The 25,550-nt window shown below is 38.3% G+C and overlaps 1 protein-coding gene across 3 annotated transcripts in view; it reads right to left on the reverse strand.

The window, feature by feature from the left end:
• Positions 1-25,550, reverse strand: part of FANCC (FA complementation group C) — a 272,673-nt gene that overhangs the window by 231,963 nt on the left and 15,160 nt on the right. For 2 of the 3 annotated variants that reach the window (XM_060609886.2, XM_060609884.2), the window contains exon 2: positions 15,411-15,471. The exons of the other annotated variant lie outside the window; for it this stretch is intronic. The gene's annotated coding sequence lies outside the window, so the exon portion shown is untranslated. The remainder of the gene's footprint in view (positions 1-15,410; positions 15,472-25,550) is intronic. 3 annotated transcript variants of the gene reach the window in all.

Below are 25,550 nucleotides of genomic sequence, written 5' to 3' on the forward strand. Positions count from 1 at the left end.
ACTGAAAGCAGGGACTGAAACATGTACACCCATGCTCACAGCAGCATTATTCACAAAACCCAAAAGGTGGAAACAATACAAATGTCCATCAACGAATGAACTGACACACATAGTGAACACACACACACACGAAAATTATTCAGTTTTAAAAAGAAATGAAATTCTGATTCATGCTACCACAGGGATGGACCTTGAAGATAAGATATGCTAAGTGAAATAAACCAGACACAAAAGGACAAGTATATTATGATTCCACTTCTTAGAGGTAGCTAGAATAGTCAAATTCATACAGTAGAGTGGTGGTTGCCAGGGGCTTGGCAGGGGGATGAGGTAAAGAAGAGCTGTTATTTTATGGGTTCAGTGTCACTAGGGGAAGATGAAAGTTTCTGAAAATGGATGGTAGTGATGGTTATATAGCAATGTGAATGTACCTAATACCGCTGAAAGGTACACTTAAAAATGATTAAAATGGTAACTTCTGTGTTTATGTATATTTTATAATAATATTGTAAAATTAATCAGTTAGGTATCCATTTCAAGAAGGGTTTTTTTTTTATTGTTTTTTCAGGGGCACCTGGGTGACTCAGTTGGTTAGCCTATGACTTCAGTTCAGGTCATGATCTCAAGGTTCGTGTGTTTGGGGCCTGCCTCGGGCTCGATCTGAAGCAGAGCCTAGAGCTTGCTTCAGATTCTGTTGTCTCCCTCTCTCTCTGACCCTCCCCTGTTCACAATCTCTCCCTCTCTCAAAATTAAATAAACATTAAAAAAAAAAGCCAAGTCATATAAAATTCTGCCATTAAAATCAACTCAATGTTACATAACATCATTACTACAGAAGCATGGAGCATCCATTTACTGAACTAAGAGGTATCAAAGTGATTCTAAATGATGAATGACAGTGCTTTACATTACTATTCATGCTTTATGGCTGCACCCAAGATGAAACATCCAAAAGAGCATGCTATAAACTCTTAATTTTATTTTTTTAAATTTACATCCAAATTAGTTAGCATCTAGTGCAACAATGATTTCTGGAGTAGATTCCTTAATGCTCCTCACCCATTTACCCATCCCCCCTCCCAAAACCCCTCCATTAACCCTCAGTTTGTTCTCCATATTTATGAGTCTCTTCTGTTTTGTCCCCCTCCCTGTTTTCATATTATTTTGTTTCCCTTCCTTAGGTTCATCTGTTTTGTCTCTTAAAGTCCTCATATGAGTGAAGTCATATGATTTTTGTCTTTCTCTGACTAATTTCATTTAGCATAATACCCTCCAGTTCCATCCACGCAGTTGCAAATGGCAAGATTTCATTCTTTTTGATCGCCGAGTAATACTCCATTGTATATATATACCACATCTTCTTTGTCCATTCATCCATCGATGGACATTTGGGCTCTTTCCATACTTTGGCTATTGTTGATAGTGCTGCGATAAACATGGGGGTGCATGTCTCCCTTCAAAACAGCACACCTGTATCCTGTGGATAAATGCCTAGTAGTGCAATTGCTGGGTCCTAGGGTACTTCTATTTTTAGTTTTTTTAAGGAACCTCCATACTGTTTTCCAGAGTGGCTGCACCAGCTTGCATTCCCACCAACAATGCAAAAGAGATCCTCTTTCTCCCCATCCTCGCCAACATCTGTTGTTGCCTGAGTTGTTCATGTTAGCCATTTTGACAGGTATAAGGTGGTATCTCATTGTGGTTTTGATTTGTACTTCCCTGATGATGACTGATGTGGAGCATTTTCTCATGTGGACAAGTGTCTGCTCATGTCTTTTGCCCATTTCTTCGCTGGATTATTTGTTTTTTGGGTGTTGAGTTTGATAAGTTCTTGGTAGATTTTGGATACTAACCCTTTATCTGATATGTCATTTGCAAATATCTTCTCCCATTCTGTCGGTTGCCTTTTAGTTTTGCTGATTGTTTCCTTCGCTGTGCAGAAGCTTTTTATTTTGATGAGGTCCCAGTAGTTTATTTTTGCTTTTGTTTCCCTTGCCTCCAGAGACGTGTTGAGTAAGAAGTTGCTGCGGCCAAGATCAAAGAGGTTTTTGCCTGCTTTCTCCTCGAGGATTTTAATGGCTTCTTGTCGTACACTTAGGTCTTTCATCCATTTTGAGTTTATTTTTGTGTATGGTGTAAGAAAGAGGTCCAGGATCATTCTTCTGCATGTCGCTGTCCAGTTTTTCCAGCACCACTTGCTGAAGAGACTGTCTTTATTCCATTGGATATTCTTTCCTGCTTTGTCAAAGATTAGTTGGCCATAAGTTCTGGGTCCATTTCTGGGTTCTCTATTCTGTTCCATTGATCTGAGTGTCTGTTCTTGTGCCAGTACCATACTGTCTTGATGATTACAGCTTTGCAGTATAGCTTGAAGTCTGGGATTGTGATGCCTCCTGCTTTGGTTTTCTTTGTCAAGATTGCTTTGGCTATTTGGGGTCTTTCCTGATTCCATATCAATTTTAGGATTATTTGTTCTAGCTCTGTGAAGAATGCTGGTGTTATTTTGATAGGGATTGCACTGAATATGTAGATTGCTTTGGGTAGTATCAACATTTTAACAATATTTGTTCTTCCTATCCAGGAGCATGGAATCTTTTTACCAATTTTTTGTGTCGTCTTCAATTTCTTTCATAAGATTTCTTTTTTTTTGTTGTTAAAAAAATTTTTTTTAACGTTTATTTATTTTTGAGACAGACAGAGACAGAGCATGAACGGGGGAGGGGCAGAGAGAGAGGGAGACACAGAATTGGAAGCAGGCTCCAGGCTCTGAGCCATCAGCCCAGAGCCCGACGCGGGGCTCGAACTCATGGACGGCGAGATCGTGACCTGAGCTGAAGTCGGACGCTTAACCGACTGAGCCACCCAGGCACCCCTTTCATAAGCTTTCTGTGGCTTTCAGTGTATAGATTTTTCACCTCTTTGGTTAGATTTGGTTATATTCCTAGGTTATATTATGGTTTTTGGTGCAATTGTAAGTGGGATTGATTCCTTGATTTCTCTTTCTGTGGCTTCATTCTTGGTGTATAGGAATGCAACTGATTTCTGTGCATCGATTTTATATCCTGCAACTTTGCTGAATTCATGAATCAGTTCTAGCAGTTTTTTGGTGGAATCTTTTAGGTTTTCCATATAGAGTATCATGTCATCTGCGAAGAGTGAAAGTTTGACCTCCTCCTGGCCAATATGGATGCCTTTTACTTCTTTGTGTTGTCTGATTGCAGAGGCTAAGACTTCCAATACTATGTTGGATAACAGTGGCGAGAGTGGACATCCCTGTCTTGTTCCTGACCTTAGGGGGAAAGCTCTCAGTTTTTCCCCATTGAGGATGATATTAGCATTGGGTCGTTCATATATGGCTTTTATGATCTCGAGGTATGATCCTTCTATCCCTACCTTCTTGAGGGTTTTTATCAAGAAAGGATGCTGTATTTTGTCAAATGCTTTCTCTGCATCTGTTGAGAGGATCATATGGTTCTTGTCCTTTCTTTTATTGATGCATGTTATAAACCTAAGTTTATTTACTTTGAGAGAGAGAGCAAGTGAGCAGGGAAGGGGCAGACAGAGAGGGAGAGAGAAGGAATCCCAAGCAGCTCCATACTGTCAGTGCATGGGGCTGGAACTCACAAACTGTTCAACTGAAATCAACAATCAGATGCTTAACCGACTGAGCCACCCAGGCACCCCCACTGAGGCATTCTTAAAACTCCACTTCATTAATATATCACAAGTGATGAACATGTCAGTTAGCAACTTCTAATATTAGACTACTTCACTAGAGTTATGGACATCACACATAGCTTACTCATGTTCTTCATCACTGTCTTTGTCTCCACCTTTGTCATCTGTGCGGAGCACATTTCCAGACTATAACATTTTCATCTTCTAGAATGCAAAAGGAAAATTGTCCCTAGCACTATGATGGATTGATGCTTCACATTAAATCTGTGTTACACAAAGAAAATCAAATCATGTCTTAAAATAATGAAATCAAACTGTACTCACATTAAAATTTATTTCAGGAACTGACAAGTACCTTCAATACTGGATATTTTGCGTCTGTTATCCAGCCCTGACTTTCTACAGAAAGATATTTACATAAAGAATAATGAAATTCTTCATATCCTCAGAGCACAAATGAATCACCTACCCAACTTCCACATTCTCCCACTCACTTGAGCAATTTTGACACTAGTTAGGGTACTCACTGAAACAGGTTCACCAACTTGATGACTATCATGGACTCACTGTCATTTTAGTTCACAACCACAACTTAATTAGACATCCTAGTCTTCAATTTACCCAAAACTTTACTGTTCACACCAAGAACCAACATTTCCTTAGATCTTAATGTTATTTCTTCTCTTTCATCAAAGGACTAGCAGTTGGCTTTATGAAACCATGAAAAAATGCTTTATTGTTTCATAAGAACTAATGTATAAGCTCTGATTATGTGTATACAGCAAAGGTACCCCGAGAGGCAGACTCTGAGGGGTATGGTAGGCTTACTGACTATCTCAATGTCCCATGCCCCCAAATCTGTCTTATCATACCTACTACTCAAATATGAGACTTAGCAAAATCACAACTTAGTGTATGTCATCAATTTTTTAGATCAATTGCAAACCGTCAAAACTGCATGAGGTAAATCTGAAAATATCAAGAGTCTGCTGTATATTAAAACCTCTCTATATTAATTCCTATTTAAAATGATACAACAATAAAAATATACTGATTTAATGTATGAGGAGGCTTCATTTCTAGGAAAATAACAAAGAGCCAGATGTCCTCTGGATGACAAAGACGGCTTTGGTAAAGTAAGTAGAAAAGAAAATCACATTTGAAAGAACTATTTGGGTTCCTGGGTGGCTCAGGTGGTTAAGCATTCAACTCTTGATTTCGGCTCAGGTCACAATCTCACCGTTCACAGGTTTGACCCAGTGACAGGCTCTGCTCTGACAGCACAAAGCCTGTTGGGATTCTCTCTCCCTCTCTCTCTGCTCCTCCCCCCCATCTCAAAAATAAATACATAAACGTAAGAAAAAAAGAATATCAAATGTGAATACTGGCATTCACATTCAAGACATTCACAACTGGACTCAGATTGGCTGGCTCTCATTCACAGAATATCTGATAGTATGGTATATCACAAATATTTCAAAATTGTAATTAAGTTTAAAGAAAATTCATGGCTTTAGTGGTGGAGTGGAGAAATGTCTCATGATTCTAGTCAATCCTCTGGAAAACATTCCTGAAACCCCTTTCATCTCAAATAATAAAATTAGTCATATCAGTGAACTTAAACCATAAACTAAAGCTGCAGTATAAGAAGCATTCTATGGCACAGGACACTCAGCAGAGCACTTAACCTAAACTTGGGGTGTCAAGCAAGGTTTATAGGGAAAGAGACCTGTACCATATACAGGTGTTCAAACAGTAGGTAGAATGTTCCAAGCAGAGGGAAGAGCATTTGTAAAAGACTGAGGTAAGAGGACCTGTCTTCAGACAAAGCATAGATTAATAAGACATAATGCAGTTGTTTTACAGTCTTGCCAAAACCAGAGATTGCTCCCTTCTCTGGGAGACGCCTACACTGACTTCTTTTTTAATAATGAAAACAAACATTTTAGGGCATCTCAAGATAGAGACCAGCAGAAGGACTACTCTATTAATGCTTTTGTACTATGACCTCACCATATTTATCCCTCTACTGGTGACATTCGTTCCTTTGTTCCTTCCTTCTTTTCTTCCCAAGACTTTCAGGAATCCCATTCTCTTGGGCGAGAAATAATGTACCTTTCCTACAGTCAACCTCTGTTGGCCTGTTTGAAAACCTGCTTCACAAGTAGCAGATGGTTAACTCTTTTATTACTTCTGGGGAAAAATGACAGGCTGTGGTGACATCTAATCACCTCCATTACTTTATCTCAGTCATGATCAGCAGATAGATTCTCTATAGTTTGTAATAAAAACAGCATATCAAGCATAACTTCTAGATGGAGACTTCTCAGAGGAATCTGTCAACATTACAACTACCTGCTGCAATATGCATGATTTATCTTTAGGAAGAAGGGTGCACAGATCTGACAGGGGCTTACTAAGGGACAATAGATCACAATAAAATTTCATGAATGGTGTTAGAGGGACTTCAGACTATAAAAGCAATTTTTTTTTTTTAACTTGAAAGAGAGAGAGGGAGAGAGAGATTGCGAGCAAGGGAGAGGAGCAGAGAGAGAAAGAGAAAGAGAGAGAGAGAGAGAGAGAATCCGAAGCAGACCCTAACCTCAGCATGGAGCCTGATGAGGGACTCCATCCCACGACCCTGGGATCATGACCTGGGCTGAAATCAAGAGTTTGACATTCAACAGAGCCACCCAAGTGCCTGAAAAGCAAATCTAATCAAGGTTGTCACCTTGCTCAGGTAAGCAGATGAATTTGAAAGGACCTTATAAGATGTGGTAAGGACCTTGGATTTTCCTGTAAGAGCAATAGGAATGCTCCTGTAAGAGCAACTGAAGAAAGTTTAGCACCAAAGTGATATAATCAGATTTGTGTTTTAGAAAGATCACACAGAAGCAGTGTAGAAAATGGGCTAGAAGGGGAAACAGAAAGACCTATCTTCTAGTTACCCAAGGCCTAGCTGAATGGCATGAAAAAATGGAGAAAAGTGCCTAGATATGAGAGACACTTATAAAAACATTTTTTAAATGTTTATTTATTTTTGAGAGGGAGAGACAGAGTGCAAGCGGGAGAGGGGCAGAGAGAGAGGGAGACCCAGAATCCGAAGCAGGCTCCAGGCTCTGAGCTGTCCACACAGAGCCCAATGTGGGGCTTGAATTCACGGACCACGAGATCATGACCTGAGTTGAAGTCGGACACTTAACCAACTGAGCCACCCAGGCACCCCAAGAAACACTTAAGATGTAGGGTAATGCAATATTTAGTGTCTGACTGAACACAGCAAAAAAAGTATACGGAGGAATTAAGGATGGTGCTCAAGTTTCTGATTAGAGAACTAGGTGTACAGTACCATCATGCACTGAAGGAGGGAACAGAGGAGTAAGGATTTGCTTGGATAGAAAGATGAGTTCAGTTTAGGACATATTGAGTACAAGATACTTGGGACCTCCAAACGAAAATGTCCAACAAGCAATGGCCTATAGGAGACAGATCTGAGCTAAAGACATAGATGTGGGAACCATCCACACATAGAAAGTAATGAAAGCCATGGAAATGGATGACATAATCCAGGGATGATAAGAAAAAAAGGCTAGGCAAAGGACAATAGGGATGTAAGAACTACGGAGGGTTTAATTGACCTGTAGACACTTAATTGAAGAAACAAGGAGGGGAGAGGGGGTTAATCATGGCAGTATTATGTTAAGGAGCAAAGTCTTAGACCCCGAGAGAACTCACACTAGTTCTCCCGGGAAAAATTAGCAGACATGTGGTAGAGAACAGGAGGGGCGCCCACCCACTCTGTTCTTGGCTCTAGTTTCCAGGTTCAGTCTGCCACCTTTACAGTGACTACAGTCATCCAAAATAAATAAAAATCAGTAAAAATGAACTGGCAAATCATTGTTGTTCTAGTTTTCTTTTACTTAGTAGATTCAAAACTGATACCATCTGTGCAGTGTATGCTACTTAAATACAGGAATCATTCTTGTACCACTAATGCAATCCAAAACTGTATCAGGACAGCACAGACATAGTAATATCAGATGTAGTTTTAAGTTCTATAAAACAAAATGATTCTACATTTTGGATCCAGGTTTTAAAAGTACTATAGTATATGTGGTTTTGTGTAAGATTCTAAACTATAGTCAAGTTCTTAAACTAGTTTTTTTCTACTCAGGTGCTGACAGGAAAAAATATAGTTTTAGTCTGACCTTACAGGCACACACCATTTACCCTACTTTTAACTTGATTTAAACCTTAAGGGTACTCTTGCAAAACAACAAAAATGTGCAGAACTGAGGTCAATTAATAACTAGTTTCTAAAATCTACTGAAGTTTTCGCTGGACAATATCAAAATTCCCAAAATTTGCAATGAGCTATAATAAAGCTTGAAGTTTTTCCAGTTTTAACTAGGATTTCCCCAAAGAAGAAAAATATGTTATTTTAAGAAATTCTGATTCATCTGTATATCTCTTTAAATGCTTCACTAATAATTATTCTATTGCTAGATATGTTACATATAATAAATAACAATATTCCAGCCACATTTTAAAAATTAAAAAAAGTAAAAACTTATGCAGTTCAGTACTAAAGTTGTTAGCTATATTTAATTGTCTTCTGAGTACAAAACCTTGTTTTCCAAGCCCCAGAATAGGTTCTTTCCCGTAGTCAATATTTAACCTTTCTTCAAATAAAAGTTAACAGTATAGCTCTATTTATCACCAACATAAAACATCTCTATATGCTGAAAACTTATCTGCTTCTGAAAGCCTTTCCATTTTTCTCTATCAGCCATTCACAATGCATCTCCTAGTACAGTTTCTCCCTCACATGTTGGTTTACCTTTGCTGACATATTTTTCTTACACTTCCTACGTGGCCTGCTCCTCTCTCCCACAATGCATCCTGAACTCCTAGGAGGTAGGGACTTATCAGTCTTCTTTTTGTAAGACTGCATTCAAAAACCATTTGATATTAGTGGCTAGCTTATTCTATGGTCTCTCAAACACAAGGAATCAAATACTTCGTTTTGTATTAAACAATTCTCAGGTGGAGTATTTACCTCCACCTTCCTCACCTTACCCTCCCTGTCCCGAGCCAATGAAAAATCAGATTAGATTCAAGCAGAAGGAAAATCAGATTAGCATAAGGCTGATTTAAAAAAGAGAAGTCCAGGGGCGCCTGGGTGGTTCCATCAGCTAAATGTCCAAGTTGGGCTCAGGTCATGATCTCGCAGTTCATGAGTTTGAGCCCCGCATTGGGCTCTGTGCTGACAGCTCAGAGCCTGGAGCCTGCTTTGAATTCTGTGTCTCCCTCTCTCTCTGCTCCTCCCCAGCTCATGCTCTATGTCTGTCTCAAAGATAAATAAACATTAAAAAAATTTTTTTAATAAATAAAATAGAGAAGTCTAAAGAATCACAAAGGGGAAGATAAGAAAAAATGATCAAAGAAAAATGGCTAAAAGGAAAATTTGAGCCAAAGATAATAAAAGGGAATAAAATAATAATAAGGCAATAATACCAGACGATGACCAAGAAAAAGAAGCCTGTAAGAAATAAATTCAATCTCTCCCTTAAGTAGATCGCTAAACCACAGCTCACAGGACAACTAACAACTTTTAAATCCCAGGCCAGGGATGTGTGGTTATCCCACCCTGGTACTTGTTATGCCAAGTATTACTGCTGACTTGGGGTGCTCCGGAGTCAACCGAGAGGACCACCATCATTTCTGTTCCCTGCCAAGAAACACATCAGTGACTGGGGGCTGGAGGGAGAGCCAGTGGCAAAGACAGCACAGCAGCAGGCCAAGGACTGCACAAAACAAGTCTGGTATTGAGGTTAAAATTAAATGAAATGGAAGAGAAATAAAGACAAGGGAGGATGAGAAGAACAAACACAGCATCAGACTGAGTTCTTTCTATATGCAGGGAAAAGCAAACATCTGGAATTATTTGGTGCTGAGTGCCACCAAATTTAAGACTTTGTTCCTGTCTTGCAATTGTTTCTCACTAACCCCATACAAAGAAAAAACAGACCTAGAGGCTAAAATGGAGAAGAGTAGTTAAAGTGGGTATAACAATAACCATTTAAAAAACAAAATACATTTTTCAAGTAACAGAGCAGTTAACTACAAAATGACTATTCCTGACCGACTTAGAGAGATGTTCATCCTAACTTCCTAAGTCAAATGAGGAAGCTGCAGACAAATATGTATAATACATGATATGTGTCTGTATAAGCAGGGGAAAATGATTCCAAAATAAGTGCTGGTATAATGAGTGATTCTTCTCCTTTAAAAAAAAAAAAAAAGTTTCTCTGTTTTCAATGTAATTAAAATAAAAACAACAATGATCCCTTAAAATAAAAGGATAAATATCCCTTTCTAGGTCATTCAGTCTTTACCTGGAGTTAAATGTGTTCGGAATTTACAAAGAACCCCTTTTATAAAGAACACAGCTTTGAGAGAGCTATTTCCCACCCAGTGGGGAGATGGGGCCCCTGGCCAAGTCCAGCTGCATTATGGTGGAAAAAACACAAGCTGTGAAGACCAACGGAAAGGTTTGAATCCAGCATCTCTGTTTACTAGCTTGGTGACCCAGGGCAAATTATATGAAATTTCTGAATGCTGCCTTCACTTGGCTTCAGAAATGAAATAATACCTACCTCACAGGGTTGTTCTGAGGATTCTCAAGAACAGCTCCCATATACGACATGGACTGGTAGAATGGGGTACCATGGAGAATTAAGAGGCTTCTGACCATTATTTTACTTACTATCTCATGAAACAATCTGTTCCAAACAATGCCAGATCATTTGCAGCTTTCACTGACCTACCCTTGGCCTAGGATTCCTCAGACTAACCAGTGCTCACAGCAAATCAGCCTGGTTACTGATGCTTCCTGTTTATCACTTCCAGGAGAAAAAGAGGAAAACAGGTATCAGAGAACAAATGTGTGCTTATCCAAGTTCTTTGTCCTATGGATATATAAGCAAACCCATTAGAGATAGAAAACATCTCTTTTAAAGGCACATACTGCAGAAAAGTGACCAAATGAATAGCATGATAATCGCAGATACTGTTATAGACTCTGCTTGACATATTGTGCTTTAGCCGAATTTGCACTGCAACTATTGTTCATTTCTTAGTGTTGTTTTAAAATTTTTCAGAAACCCATCAAAAATCTTAGTAGTCAGAAGTATGCCTTGAACCTGGAAAAGCTCAGAACCACCAAGACAGAAAATAAAGAAGAGAGAATTGTTGTGAAGCAACAATCTAGAAAAGTGCTGCCCAGCAAGACTGTATGCAATGATGGTAATATTCTATCCATGTCTATGTTATCCACTAAGATAGCCACTAGCCACATGTGGCTACTGAACACATGAAATGTGGCAGGTACAAGTGAAGAAATGAATTTTTTATTTTATTTTATTCCAATGAATTTTGAATTTAAATTTACAGAAGCAAATGTGGCTACTGACTATGATACTGGAAGGCACAGATCCAGAACCCTGGTTTAATAACTTATGCTAATTCAAAAAGGGTGGTATGGGGATGAGTTAGCTAAGTAAAAAGCAAACAGACAAAAAAAGTATCCAGCAAATCACCAAAAATCAACAGAAACAGAAACCCAGTGCCATGTTAATATTCTCCTGCTCCACACAGAGTTCACCTTGATAAAGCTGAGGTCCTCATCTGATCCCAATCTGCCTTACGCTGCTCAGGCTACCATAACAAAAACAGCGTGGCAACACTGTTTATTTTCTTAGTTTTAGAAGCTGGCAAGCTCATGATCAAGGTTCTGGATGACTCGGTTCCTGGTGAGGTTCCTCTTCCTGGCTTGTGGATGGCCACCGTCTCTGTATGCTCACATGACCTCTTGTTTGTGCACATGCAGAGAAAGAGATCTCCCTTCCCCTTCCTTTAAAGCACTAATCCAGATTCTGACCCCACCCTTATGACCTCATTTAAGCTTAATTACTGCCTCTAAAGGCCTGATCTCCAAACACAGTCACATCAGGGCTTCAACATATGAATCGGCAGGGAATAGATGGAGGCAAAATTCAGTCCGTAGCATAACCTTCCACTCACCCATAATTACCTTTTTTATCATGAGTTCTAATATTCGTGGAATATATTTCTCACCCTGAATTCATAATCTTCTAGAAGGTTATTAGTCGTTTGCCTGCACTTACCACACCACCAGTTTACACCTGTGCAGGACTCTAACCCTGCCATCAGACACCTTTGCAATTTACCAAGGTTAAAACTTAACTTGGACCCTCCAAATGGCTTAACTCCTAAAATGACTGTGCAAAAAAGAATTAACACAGCAGGCCTAAAACTCATCTCCTCAGAAAGGAGTGTTTGTAACACTGGCACTCGGCTAGACTCTGGGAACTTGGATACTGAAAGAGTTCCCACCTCCCTAACTATTAAGAGGGACTCACAGTGCCTAAGCTGTACAGACAATGTGATTTATGCTGAACATCTACTTTCCTACTAAGGGTCTGGAATTTGGTACCTGCTAGGCAGAGGATGACTATGTGATCAGCCCCCAGTAAGAACCTTGGGCACTGATTCTCTCTAATGAGCTTCCCTGAGGGATGACATTATACACGTTGTCACAATTCTGCTGGAGGAAATATGTCCTGTCTGACTACAAAGGGAAAAGACTCTTTAGAAGCTTGTGCCTGGTTTCCTCCGGACTTCATCCCATCCATCTTTTCCCATCGCTGATCTTGCTTCGTGTCCTTTCCCTGTAATCAATCATAATCATGAGGACAACTACATGCTGAATTCTATGAAGTCTTCCTAGTGAATCATCAAAGCTGGAGTAGTCTGGAAGACCTCTAACACTTCAATCAATGCACTTTCTTAACTCACATCACCAAACATCTATCCCTACTAAAAGAACTCCATATACCTATATGTTAATCTTCCCAGGTTCCACTCCAACCCATAATTCTTTCAGCCCTGGCCTTATCCAGTCCATTTTCTACAATTATCACAATCAGGCTAAGATGATCATCACCTCTCTATATATCAGGGCTTCTATAACTGGGGTGAATATTCTCTAAGAGATAGGGGCGGGGTTTTTTTCTTAATATAAAACTGTTTGTTTCCTAAATCTTTTAGTAAAAATAGTGTTCCCAAGCACTTCTCCATGTTCAGCCTCATTTTACTTGATCTTTCTACAAGGGAAGAAGCTACAGAGCACTCTATCTGCCTGTAAACTTCTTCCTCCAAATACCCATAAATGTTAGTGATCCAGGGGGTTCCATCTTCTGGCCTCTTTCATCTCACTTTCCACAAACGATTCCATTTACTTTCATAACATGAGCTTCTACCGATGATCCATTCACCTTTAAGTTCAGCTCTATCACCTGTCCTAAGCCCCAGAATCTTACTTCCAACCACTTAGAGGACAAATATATCTATGGAGCCTACCAATCACTCAGACTGATATTCTTCTTAACATGTGTGTTCAAAAAGATCATCTAGGTCTGTTTGCTTTACAGTTCAATTGATATGTCTACAGCTACTATATCATAGCAATCCTAAGTTCTAGAAGACTCTGAATTCTTTCTTTAACATGTCTTTTTGGTATTACAGCCTACCCTGTTCTTATTTAGTAGTTCACTATTATAGTAGAGCCTGGTGCAAAGCTATGCACAGACCAGATATTTAATAAATATTCATTCAATAAATTAATATCATCATCCATCTATCAGACCTGCAGCAAACAGAATGGAACACCTTGCTGGTAGCATGGCTGCATATAGAAATGTCACTACCGGTAATCCCAATTTATTAGTTATATATGAATCAGAATTTTCAAAACACAGTTTGGAATAACAAGCAAGCCATTTTAGGGAGAAAATATATACAGAAAACATATATTTAAGAAAAAAGAGAGGTGTTTGCTGGAGGAACGTCCAGATATAGATGGCCAGACTAATAAACACAGGTTTCAATCCTTCCTGAAACCCTATAAAGATGACAATAAAGAAATTTACTTTTCTTTTTCTTTCTTTCTTCTTTCTTTCTTTTTTTTTTTTTTAGGCATAAACTTACATGGATGAAGAAAATAGAAAAGGAGAAAACAGTAATAGAATTTCACAAGCTAGAAAGCAGATAGACAAGTGGTGACTGACTTAATAGACTGGAAAAAACAGAATCCCAGAGGGACAACAAGAAAGCTAAAACCAGCTCATTGTACACCCCATTTTATACTGCTGGACCACTAACAAGATCAGGAAATAAAGAAATCTGGGACATCTGGAAATAGGGATGAAGGACACCAAAAATAAAGTCAACTGGTTTGAAGTCTATCTAAGAGGCAGTTAGATATCCACATTTCCACATCATTCCAACTCTTGGCAGTCCAGCCCCAACCTGACCAAAAAGAGGTGATTTATTTTCTGGAGATGATAAAACGTAGGGTCTCTGGACCAGGAGTCAATAGCCACAGTTGAGAGCAGAGCTACAATTCAACAAATGGGGGCAGTGAATGGGGTGGGGTAGAGGTACAGGGTTAGGAGTTACATAAAAACATGTAAACTGGGATACTGAATGCTGAAATCTGCCCCCTCCCCAAATTTCCTACCCCACTCAATCTGACTTACAGTTGACAAGCAACTCTGATATGCCTACTGATATGTGAGAGTTCCCCAAAACTTGGCCAAACCTGACCATCTCAATGGGAATCTAAGTCAGTTAAGTGTCTCCCATGCACTCAGAATGAGATTTGTAGTTCCCTGTTGCAAATATAAGCATACAACCAAGGACTGATTACCAGACATCTGAAGAAACCTCTAACATAAAAGAGGAAACCAAAATATACAGATAAAAAGCAACATGGAAGTCACAAGTGGGGGTGGGAGAAAGGAAAAAGACTTTAAGATCTTTTTCCAAAAGTCTTAACGTTAACATTTTCAGAATACAGAAGAAATAACACTATACCCATGACATAAGGACAGAATATTAACAAAAGAACATTCAGAGAATGATTCTGGAAATTAAACATACCATAGTAGAAATGAAAAACTCAATAGAAAAAAAAGAATTTAGGGGAGCCTGGGTGGCTCAGGTGGTTAAGTGTCTGGCTTCGGCCAAGTCATGATCTCCTGGTTCATGAGTTCGAGCCCTGCGTCAGGCTCTGTGCTAACAGTTCAGAGCCTGGAGCCAGCTTCAGATTCTATGTCTCCCTCTCTCTCTGCCCCCCCTGCCCCCACTGGCACGCATGCATATGCACGCGCTCTCTCTCAAAAAAATGAATACACATTAAAAAAAATTTGTTAAAAGAAAAGAAAGAATTTAAATTTGAAAAAATTTCTCATAAGTAGAGCAAAAAGACAATGTGAGAGAAAACAGGAGAAAGATAAGAAAATCAGAGGATCAGTCCTGGAGATCAAATTCCAAACAAAGGAGCTCCAAAGAAAATGGAGGAGAGGATACAGTGAAAACAAATTTTCTCAGAACTAAAAGACAAGAGTCTCCAGATTTAAAGGGCAAACCAAGTACCCAATACATTGGATGAAAGGAACATCATAGCACACCATAGCACACCACATAAAATTGTAAAAACATTGGAAGGTAAATGGAAATGCAACAATGCCTTCACAATTTTGAAGGAAAATTGTTTCCAACATGGAATTCTATATTCATCAAACTATCAATCAAATGTGACTAGAATAATGATACATTCAATAGGCAGTGACCAGTAAATAACTCACCTTTCACACACCATTTAAGAAGATACTAGAGGATATCCACCACCAAAAGCAGGGAATAAACCTAGAAAGAGAAACAAGAAGATGTGGTATCAGAGAAAGGATAGAAGAATAGATGATAATAAAGGAAAATCCTAGAATTACTGAGAAAAGTTTTAAAACAGGAAAAGAAGCTTTTGTATCTGCCCAGATTTCCTTCCCAAAATGCAGAATTTTATGTAAATGCTGAAAGAATTCAAAGAAACCTCCACAAACTCTTAAATTAAAAAGAAAAAAAAAAGGGAAAGAAAAAAGAAAGGAGGAGACAAAAGCAACAGCAATCATTGAGGTATACACCAGTCTTCTATACTGATAGAAAAAGCCAGTTCTTCTGATCAGCTCTGCGCTTCCAGTTACCAACTTTAGGTTACAACATGGTATTTGACAATGGTTGGCTTCAATTCTTCAGATCAGAAAATGTTTAACAAAAATTGAAGAACTAATGTAAATAAGGGAGAGTCAACTGCCTCCTCTTGATAAAAATGTTGCCTCTTTTTAATCAAGGACTAAGGATAGTTTAGCAATAATCATTTAACTGTTCTATTACCCAAATTAGAGGCTTCCTCAACAGTCCAGTAGAGTAATTCAGTAAAGGCAAATGGAATTTTAAAACGCAGTCATCAATAAATAAGCAAACAAAAGCAAAACAATCACACACACTCCCAGAACTATTTGACCCAGTTCATTCAAAAAGCTTCCAGTGGACTCTTGTATACTCTTAAATTTGACACAAAAAAATCATACCAGATTTCATAAGAAATCAAAGCACAGAACGTAGCTCTAGAAAATACTATATTGCTCAACTGATACCCCACCAGTAACCACACTTAAGTGGAAAATAAGGAGAAAAACAAATTAGAGCAGTGCAGATTTTGAAAACTTGTCCTACCGCAGTCTAGCTGAAAGACAAGACTACAAGAAACATGCTCAAAATCATTTAGAATAAAATTCTTCCCTTAAATACAGCATTCTAAATTGTCAAACTGATATAATTCTAAAATACCAACTCCTTTTACTTTTTTTAATTGACTAAGGCAATTGGATTCCATTAACAGCTAATTTTTGCCAAACTTAATTCTAACAAACTAATTTAAGAGACCTTAAATAAAGAATAAAATACTTATACCGTATTTTTGCATTCCTACAATTTAAAAGCAATAGGATCAAGTTTTTTCAGGGTGTGAATAAACATGCCACACTTCAGGTTAAAAACATATTCTATTCCAAAACTAGGAGTGAAAATAAAGCTCAAAAAGAAATGACTTCCCAGCCTTGAATTCAGTGGCATTAATATTAATGACAATCCCACTCATTTCAAAGGCATGTCCCAGAGTGTTTATATTATGAAAAATGGCTCTGGAATGTCATCTTCAGTAAATTTTAAATTGTTTAATCTGAGGTTTTGCTAGATTTGTAACAGCTGCACTTGTGTTTACAACTATAATAAGATCTTTACAGCATGGCACTCCTTTACAGATTTTTTAGATCTGGTTGGTACAAACATGTTGTACTGATCAATGGAAATGAGTTTGGTATCTCTCTATAGCTACAAATTTAGTCAGAATAAAGTTTTGTTTTGGATTAACATTGTACAACAAATGCATCATAGACCTTAAGAAGTTTTATGGTATTACAGAAGGATAGGACAGAAACTTCCATTCATATACAAACATTTAGAAAATGACTCAATTTGTGTTTGTGGAATTCAAATTTTGTTTGGGGAGAAAATATGCATATCAAATACACTGTGGATCTAATTTACTTGCTGGCATTCACAGGGTCTCAGGGCAAGTTACCAAGCAGAAACTGGTTGGGCAGTATTCAAAAAACTACATTTCTTCTAATACTTTTATTTACACAGGAGAAAGATGCAACAAAAAAAGTCTGCCAAAGACTTGGCTCAAGAATATTCCAATAGGGAGCATCAGCAATCCTTGGCCATGGGGCTGCCGATGCAATGAGAAGAGCACCAGACCAGAGTCAGTTTCTGGGGGTAATGATCAACAGCTTTGCCACTAACCTCAGTTTCCTTCTCTGTAAACATTTCAAAGAGAAGTTATTATTGAAGGTGAATGTTTTCTGCTAAAATAAGTTCAGTATGGGTAACCAGAAATGCTCGGCTCCTTTAGAAACTGAAAAGGTTATCATGCTGTAATAACTAAGACATATTCAAAAATCACAAAAACAGAAGTAACCCCAGAAGTTCTTCAGCACTATCCTCTTTTTGGGTCATCTCTCAGGAACTTCTAATCCTGGTCCAAATTAATTTTTTTGAGAAGCCTCCACTCTATTTTTCTTCTTTTTTTAATGCTTCTCTTACCTTGGCACATGTGGTTACTATCAGAATCAAATACAATCTGTATGAGAATAATTTGGAAAGTGCAAAACACATTGAACAGGGCTTATGACCAAAGTACTACTACAAATGAACCAAGAAACCAAAAGAAATTAAAAAAAAAAAATCCATGCTTATAAAATCAATTAATTTTTTTAAAAGCCAATAGGACAAAAGCTCTGATTTCTGAAGGATATATAGCATATTATTGTTCAGGAATAATAAAGTTTCTACAGTATGAACCTTGAACTTACCAGAGAACAAAGATTATTGTAGCAATTTCCACAATAAGTATGATAAATTTGTTCAGAATTACCCATTTTCCCCCCTAGGTATTACTTTGACAACTGAATGCATTTCAAAATGATTCAAGTGTTACTAAATTACTTCAGACAAAGGTCATAAATTAAAATAACCAGAATGGGTAAGTTAAATGAGTAAAGCAATCAGATGGGCTTGAGGCTACTGGAAGACAAGAGCACCATCCAAAGAAGATAGCCAGAACTTAGCTCCTACCAGCTGCTGCCAAGAGAAGTCAGATGTAGTTGCCAGACTGCCTTAATAGAAACCCAGAAAATACGGATTTTTAAAGGTGAAATTGCTTAGGGTTTAAATGTTTGTAAATGACTCAAAAAATCTTAAACATCAAGCAAGCCACACAAAACTTAAATGCAAAGCAGATATGCTCTCTGCCTTATCATCTCCACCATGTTTTATATGGATTTACTTAAAATACCATTACAAGGTAGACACGAACTTTGGTGACTTTTTTTTATTATTATTATTTTTATGAGCAGCATGTGCAAGAGAGGCAGAGGGAGAGAGAGAAAATCTCAAGCAGGCTCCATGCTCAGCACAGGACTTGACATGGTGCTCGATCCCACCACCTGGATCATGACCTGAGATGAAATCAAGAGTAAGATGCTAAACTGACAGAGCCACCCAGGCACCCCTGGTGACTTTTTTTTTAATGCTTCAATCATACTATGACTTATGTTAATATATTCCACAAGGTTCGCTTTTTTTTTCCTTGAAGTAAAATTGGTATGTAATGTTATATTAGCTTCAGGTATACAACATGATTTGCTATTTGTATACACTACAAAGTGATCACCACAGTAAGTCTGCTACCATCCAGCACCATAAAATTGCCCTGTTCACCCATTTCATCCACCCCACTACCGTCTTCCCCTCTAATAACCACCAATTTTCCATATCTATGAGGTTTTTATTTCATTTTTTTGGATTCCATATATAAATGGAATCATGTACTTGTCTTTCTCTGACTGACTTATTTCACTTAGCATAATACCCTCAGATCCATCGATGTTGCTGCAAATGGCACAATTTCATTCTTTTTTATGGCCAAGTAGTATTCCATTGTATATATACCACATATTCTTTTTTTTTTTTTTTTTTTTTTTTTTTTTTTTTTTTTAATAATGGGGAACTGGCCCAAGTAGGTCCAAACCACAATTGCCTATCTACCTTCTGTGGGCTGTGATTTTTTTTTTTTTTTTAATTTTTTTTTCAACGTTTTTTATTTATTTTTGGGACAGAGAGAGACAGAGCATGAACGGGGGAGGGGCAGAGAGAGAGGGAGACACAGAATCGGAATCAGGCTCCAGGCTCTGAGCCATCAGCCCAGAGCCCGACGCGGGGCTCGAACTCATGGACCGCGAGATCGTGACCTGGCTGAAGTCGGACGCTTAACCGACTGCGCCACCCAGGCGCCCCTATACCACATATTCTTTATTCATTTACCTATTGAATATTTTAGTTGTTTCCATATTTTGACTACTGTAAATAAGAACTACAATGAACACAGGGGTACAATATATTTCTGATAGTGTTTTCATTTTCTTCAGGTAATAGATCATATGGCAGTTCTATTTCCAATTTTGTAAGGAACTTCCATACTATTTTCCTTAGTGGATGCACCAATGTACATTCCCAACAGCAGTGCATAAGGGTTCTCTTTCTCCACATCCTCAAAAACTTTTTTTGATAATAGCCATTCTAACAAGTGTGAAGTAATATATCACTGTGGTTTTGATCTGAATTTCACTGATTAGTGATGTAGAACATCTTTTCACGTGCCTGCTGGTCTTCTTTGGAAATATGTCTATTCAGATACTCTACCCATTTTTTAATCAGAATGTATGGCTTTTTTGCTATTGACTTGCTTGAGTTATTTATTTTCAATGTTATCCCCTTATGAGATGGATGATTTGCAAATATTTTCCCCCATTCAGTAGACTGTCTTTTCATTTTGTTGATGGTTTTCTTTGCTGTGCAGAAGCTCTTTTAGTTTGATGTAGTCCCATTTGTTTATTTTTGTTTTTGAAATCAAATCCAAAAATTAAATGTTAAGACCAATGTCAAGGAGCTTACCACCTATGTTTTCTTCTAGGAGTTTTATGGTTTCAGATCTTACATTCAAGTCTTTAAACTATTTTGAGTTCATTTTTATGTATGGTACAGGATAGGGGTCTAGTTTCATTCTTTTGCATGTGGCTGTCCATTTCCAAAACCATTTATTGAAAAGACTTACCCAGTTGCAACTCTTGGCTCCTTTTCAGAAATTAATTCACCATATATGTGTAAGTTTATATTCTATCCCATCAATGACTGATTTTATGCTAATAACATACTGTTTTAATTACTATAGCTTTGTAGTATAGTTTGAAATCAGAAAGCATGATACCTCTAACTTTGTTCTTCTAAGATTGAGTTAGCTATTCAGGGTCTTTTGAGGCCCATACACATCTTTAAATTATTTGTTCTATTTCTGTGAAAAATGCCATGGAAATTTTGATAGGGACTGCACTAAATCTGTAGATTACTTTGGGTTGTATGAACACTTTTAACAATATTAATTCTTCCAATCCATGATCATGGAATATCTTCCCATTATTTGTATGTTCTTCAATTTCTTTCATTGATATCTTATAGTCTACATTGTACAGATATTTCACCTTATTGAATTTTTTCATAGGTATTTCTTTTATTTGCAATTGTAAATGGGATTTCTTCTCTTTCTGCTACTTCATTATTAGTGTATAGAAACAACAGATTTCTGCATTTTAATTTTGTATTGTGAAATTTTACTGAATTCATTTACTGGTTCTAACAGTTTTTTTGGTGAACCTTTAGGGTTTTCTATACAGTGTCACAGCACCTGCAAACAGTGACATTTTACTTAACTCCTTTCCAACTTAGATGTCTTTTAGTTCTTTTTCTTGCCTAATTGCTGTGGCTGTGACTTCTATTCTATGTTGAATAAAAGTGGCAAGAGTGGGAATCTTTGTCTTTGTTCCTATCTTAGAGGAAAAACTTTCAGCTTTTCACTGTTGAGTATGACGTTAGCTGTGAGTTTGTCATATATGGCATTATTTATGTTGAGATACATAACCACCCTCTATTCCCACTTTGTTGAGAGTTTATCATAAATGGACGTTGAATTTTGTCAAGTCCTTTTTCTGCATGTATTGAAATGATTATCTGATTTTTATACTTCATTTTGTTAACACGGTGTATCACATTGATTGACTTATGGCCACTGAACCACACTTGCACCCCTGGAATAAAGCTCCTTTGATCATGGTGTATGATCCTTTTTCAATTTGGTTTGCTAACATTTGTTGAGAATTTTTAATGTAAGTTCATCACAAATATTAACCTAGGATTTTCTTTTCATCTTGTTTTTGTCTGGTTTTAATATCAATGTAATGATGGCCTTATAAAATGAGTTTGGTCCTATTTCCACCAGAACTAAGCACTCTATGATCAGTAGACTTGGTGCATGTCGGCAGTGGGGGCTGTGTTGGTCCTCTGGGGCAGAGGCCAGCTGCACTGGCTCACACAGTCAGACTTGCCCTAGCAGGGTGCAGGGGGGTGGGGTTTGGTGTAAGAGGCTGCAGCCTCCACTGAGGGCACTATGTTGCTCACTGAAGTCCACCTGCGCTGGTGCAGGAAGGGAAGATGGCATCACCCCACTCTCCTATCCCTAGGGAGGGTAGCTTGCACCTGCCACTGTTCAGGGAGTCCAGACAAGCAAATGATCTCTCCTCCTGTGTCCCAGACTTCCATCAGAACCCTGCCCTCAACCCTTCTGTGCCTGAGCCACCGACACACACACAGCCACAGCTCTCCTGTGTTTTATCTCTGGTGGGCAGCCAGGATTCAAAACTCCAAATCTTAAAGGAGTTAAAGGCAGACTGCTGCCCCCCTCCAGAAGAGAGCCTTGCAGCACTGTGCTTAGCACCATTCTGTCCCAGAAAAGTAGTCACACAGCCACAGAGCTGCCTGGAGTTTACGGTGAATGACAACAGAAAGCTGCAACCAGATTATCTGCCCTCTACATGTGCCTCTGTCCCTTGCTGTTGAACGGCTGCTCAAAGGCACCAGCTGGGTCTTTAATCATTGGAGAAGCAATACACCCTTTTCCAAATGCACTCTGGGAAGGGGAACATTCTCTCCCAGTGCAACCCAGGGGACCCCAACACCACGCTATCTGCTGTCCACTCCCAGGGCCCTGCCCTTCTCCCGAGAAGCACAGCTGCCCACCCAGATTGACTTCAGCTAATGGTACAGACTTTCAAAACCTCCAGATTTGAGCTCCACCATTTGCAAAAACTTGTGATAGTTCCTCCTGATTCCCCAGTCAATGGTTTTGGGGGAGTGCTTCTCTTGTGTGAACCCAACATCCTGCTCTCTTCCCCCCTCTTCCTTTTCCTCTCCACAAAAAAGGCTCCCTCCCTTCTGCAGTACTGAGGCTTTTCTCTCTCCCAATTCAAGTTTCCATACCTGTACCTGCCAAGTTTTCTCCCTCAAAACATGCAGATTGTTCTCTTAATCCTTCAATCAACTTCCTAGATGTTCAAAATGATTTGATGTTGATCTAGCTATTTTCAATGGACAAGGCAAGCCCAGGGTCCCCCTATTACTCCACCATCTAACTCCTCCCCTCATAAGATTGGAAACATTTTTCCAAATCTTCAATTTTTTGAGTCTGAGAAGGACAGGTATTAAATCTACTCTGAATATTTGGTAATTCACCAGTGAAGCTATCTGGTCCTGGGCCTTTGTTGGGAGTGCTTCGTTTAGAGATTCAATCTCCTTACTAATAATAAATTTATTCAGATTTTTTATTTTTTCATGATTCAGTCCTGGAAAATTATGTTGCTAGGAATTTATCCATTTCTTCTAGGTTGTCCAGATTATTGGTACATAATTGTTCACAGCAGTCTTTTATGATCCTTTGTATTTCTGTGGTATTAACTGTAACTTCTCTTTCATTTCTGATTTTATCTATTTGAGCCCTCTATTTTTTCTTGGTGAGTCTAGCTAGGGTTTGGCGATTTGGTTTATCTTTTCAAAGAACTAGTTCTTGGGGCATCTGGGTAGCTCAGTCAAGTGTCCGACTCTTGATATCAGCTCAGGTTATGATCTCATGGTCATGGGATCAAGCTCCACGTTGTCAGGTTCCAGGCTGACAGTGTGAAGCCTGCTTGGGATTCTCTCTCTCCCTCTCTCTCTCTGCCCCTCCCCCATTTGCATGTGTGTGCACACTCTCTCAAACTTAAAAAAAAAAACAAACTAGGAGCACCTGGGTGGCTCAGTTGATTAAGCATCTGACTCTTGATCTTAGCTTAGGTCATGAACTCATGGTTCATGCGATCAAGCCCCTCATCAGGCTCTGTGCTGACAACACAAAGCCTGCTTGGGATTCCCTCTTTTTCTGTCTCTCTGTCCCTCCCCTCTTCACTCTTTCTCTCAATATAAATAAACTTTTAAAAAATGAACTCAAGTGGTTTAACTCGTCTTTAAAAAAAAAAGAACCAGTTCTTAGTCTCACTGATATTTTCTATTTTTTTCTTTAGTCTCTATTTCATTTATCTCTGCTCTGATCTTTATTATTTCATCCTTTCAACTAACTTTGGGTTTTGTTAGGGCTTAACTTTTACTCTTCTTTCTCAAATTCCTTTAAGTGAAAAGTTAGATTGTTTGATATTTTTTGTTTCTTGAGGTAGGCCTGTAAATAAACTTCCCTTTTAAAACCGCTTTTGTGGGGCGCCTGGGTGGCTCAGTCAGTTAAGCATCCACCTTCAGCTTAGGTCATGATCTCATGGTTCGTGGGTTCGAGCCCCACATTGGGTTCTCTGCTGACAGCATGGAGCCTGCTTCAGATCCTCTCTCTCCCTCTCTTTCTGCCCCTCCCTGCTTGTATGTGCTCGCTCGCTCTCTCAAAAATAAATAAAAGTTAAAAAATAAATAAAACTGCTTTTGCTGCATCCCACAGATTTTGCAATGTTCTATTTCTGTTTTTATTTGTTCCAAGGTATTTTCTAATTTCCCTTTAGATTTCTTTGTTGAGCTAATGGTTGTTCATTAGCAGACTGTTTAATCTCCACATTTTGGTATTGTTTCCAATTTTTTTCTTGTAACTTATTTCTAGTTTTATACTACTGTGGTCAGAAAAGATGCTTGATAGGATTCCAATCTTCCTAAATTTTGAGATTTGTTTTGTGGCCTAAAATGTGACCTATCTTGAGAATTGTGCACTGGAGAAAAATGTGTTTTCTGTTGCTTTGGATAGAATGTTCTGTATATACGTATTATGTTCATCTGATCTGATGGGTCATTTAAGCCCAATGTTTTCTTCCTGGTTTTTTTAGGGGAGCTGGATAATCTATGCATGGATATAAGTAGGGCATTAAAGTTCCCTACTATTAATGCATTGCTGTCCATTTCTCCCCTGAAGTCTATTAATATTTGCTCAGCTCAACTCCTATGTTGAGTACACAAATATTTACAAATGTTATATCTTCTTTTCTTTCTTAATGTTTTATTTATTTATTTTTGAGGGCAAGGGAAGGGCAGAGAGGGAGGGGGACTGAGGATCCCAAGCAGGCTCTGTGCTGACAGCAGTGAGCCAGATATGGGGCTCAAACTCACAAACTCATGAGATCATGACCTGAGTGGAAGTCAGATGCTTCACCAACTGAGCTACCACCAGGCACCCCAAATCTTCTTCTTAAATTGACTCCTTCATCACTATGCAATGCCCTTCTCTGTTTTTTTTATCACAGTTTGTTTTTAAAATCTACTTTGTGTGATAGGAGTTTAGGTAAAATAGTTTCTTTTTGTTTGCATTTACATGGAATATCTTTGTCCATCCCTCTACTTTCAGTCTGTACATTTGTTTAGATGTGAAGTGAGTCTTTTGTAAGCAATATACATAGATGAGTCTTGTTGGTTTTTTTAATCCATTCAGCCACTCTATACCTTTTGATTGGAGAATTTAATCCACCTATATTTAAGGTAACTATCAATAAGTATGCACTTATTGCCATTTTGTTAACTGCTTTCTGGCTGTTTTGTAGTTCCTCTCTCTTCCTTCCTTCTTCTCTTGCTCTCTTCCCTTGTGGTTTGATGACTTTATCCATAGTATCATATTTACATTCATTTCTCATTATCTTTTGTACATATACTACAAGTTTTTGCTTTCTGGTTACCATGAAGTTCACATTAACAGCCTCTCTATATACATATATTGATAGTATATTTTATGTTGGTAGCAACTTAAGTGTAAATGCTTTTTAAAACTCTCATTTTTACTACCTCTCCCAACATTTTATATTTTGATATCCTTTTTACATCTCTTTATTTTGTGTATCCAACATTTAATCATAATAAGAACTCTCAACAGTATAGGAAGGAAAGTTCTTCAACCTGATAAAGACCATTAATGAAAAATTTACATC

This window comes from Panthera onca, chromosome D4, assembly GCF_046562875.1.
Source record: "Panthera onca isolate mPanOnc1 chromosome D4, mPanOnc1 haplotype 2, whole genome shotgun sequence".
In the NCBI taxonomy this organism is placed as follows: domain Eukaryota; kingdom Metazoa; phylum Chordata; class Mammalia; order Carnivora; family Felidae; genus Panthera; species Panthera onca.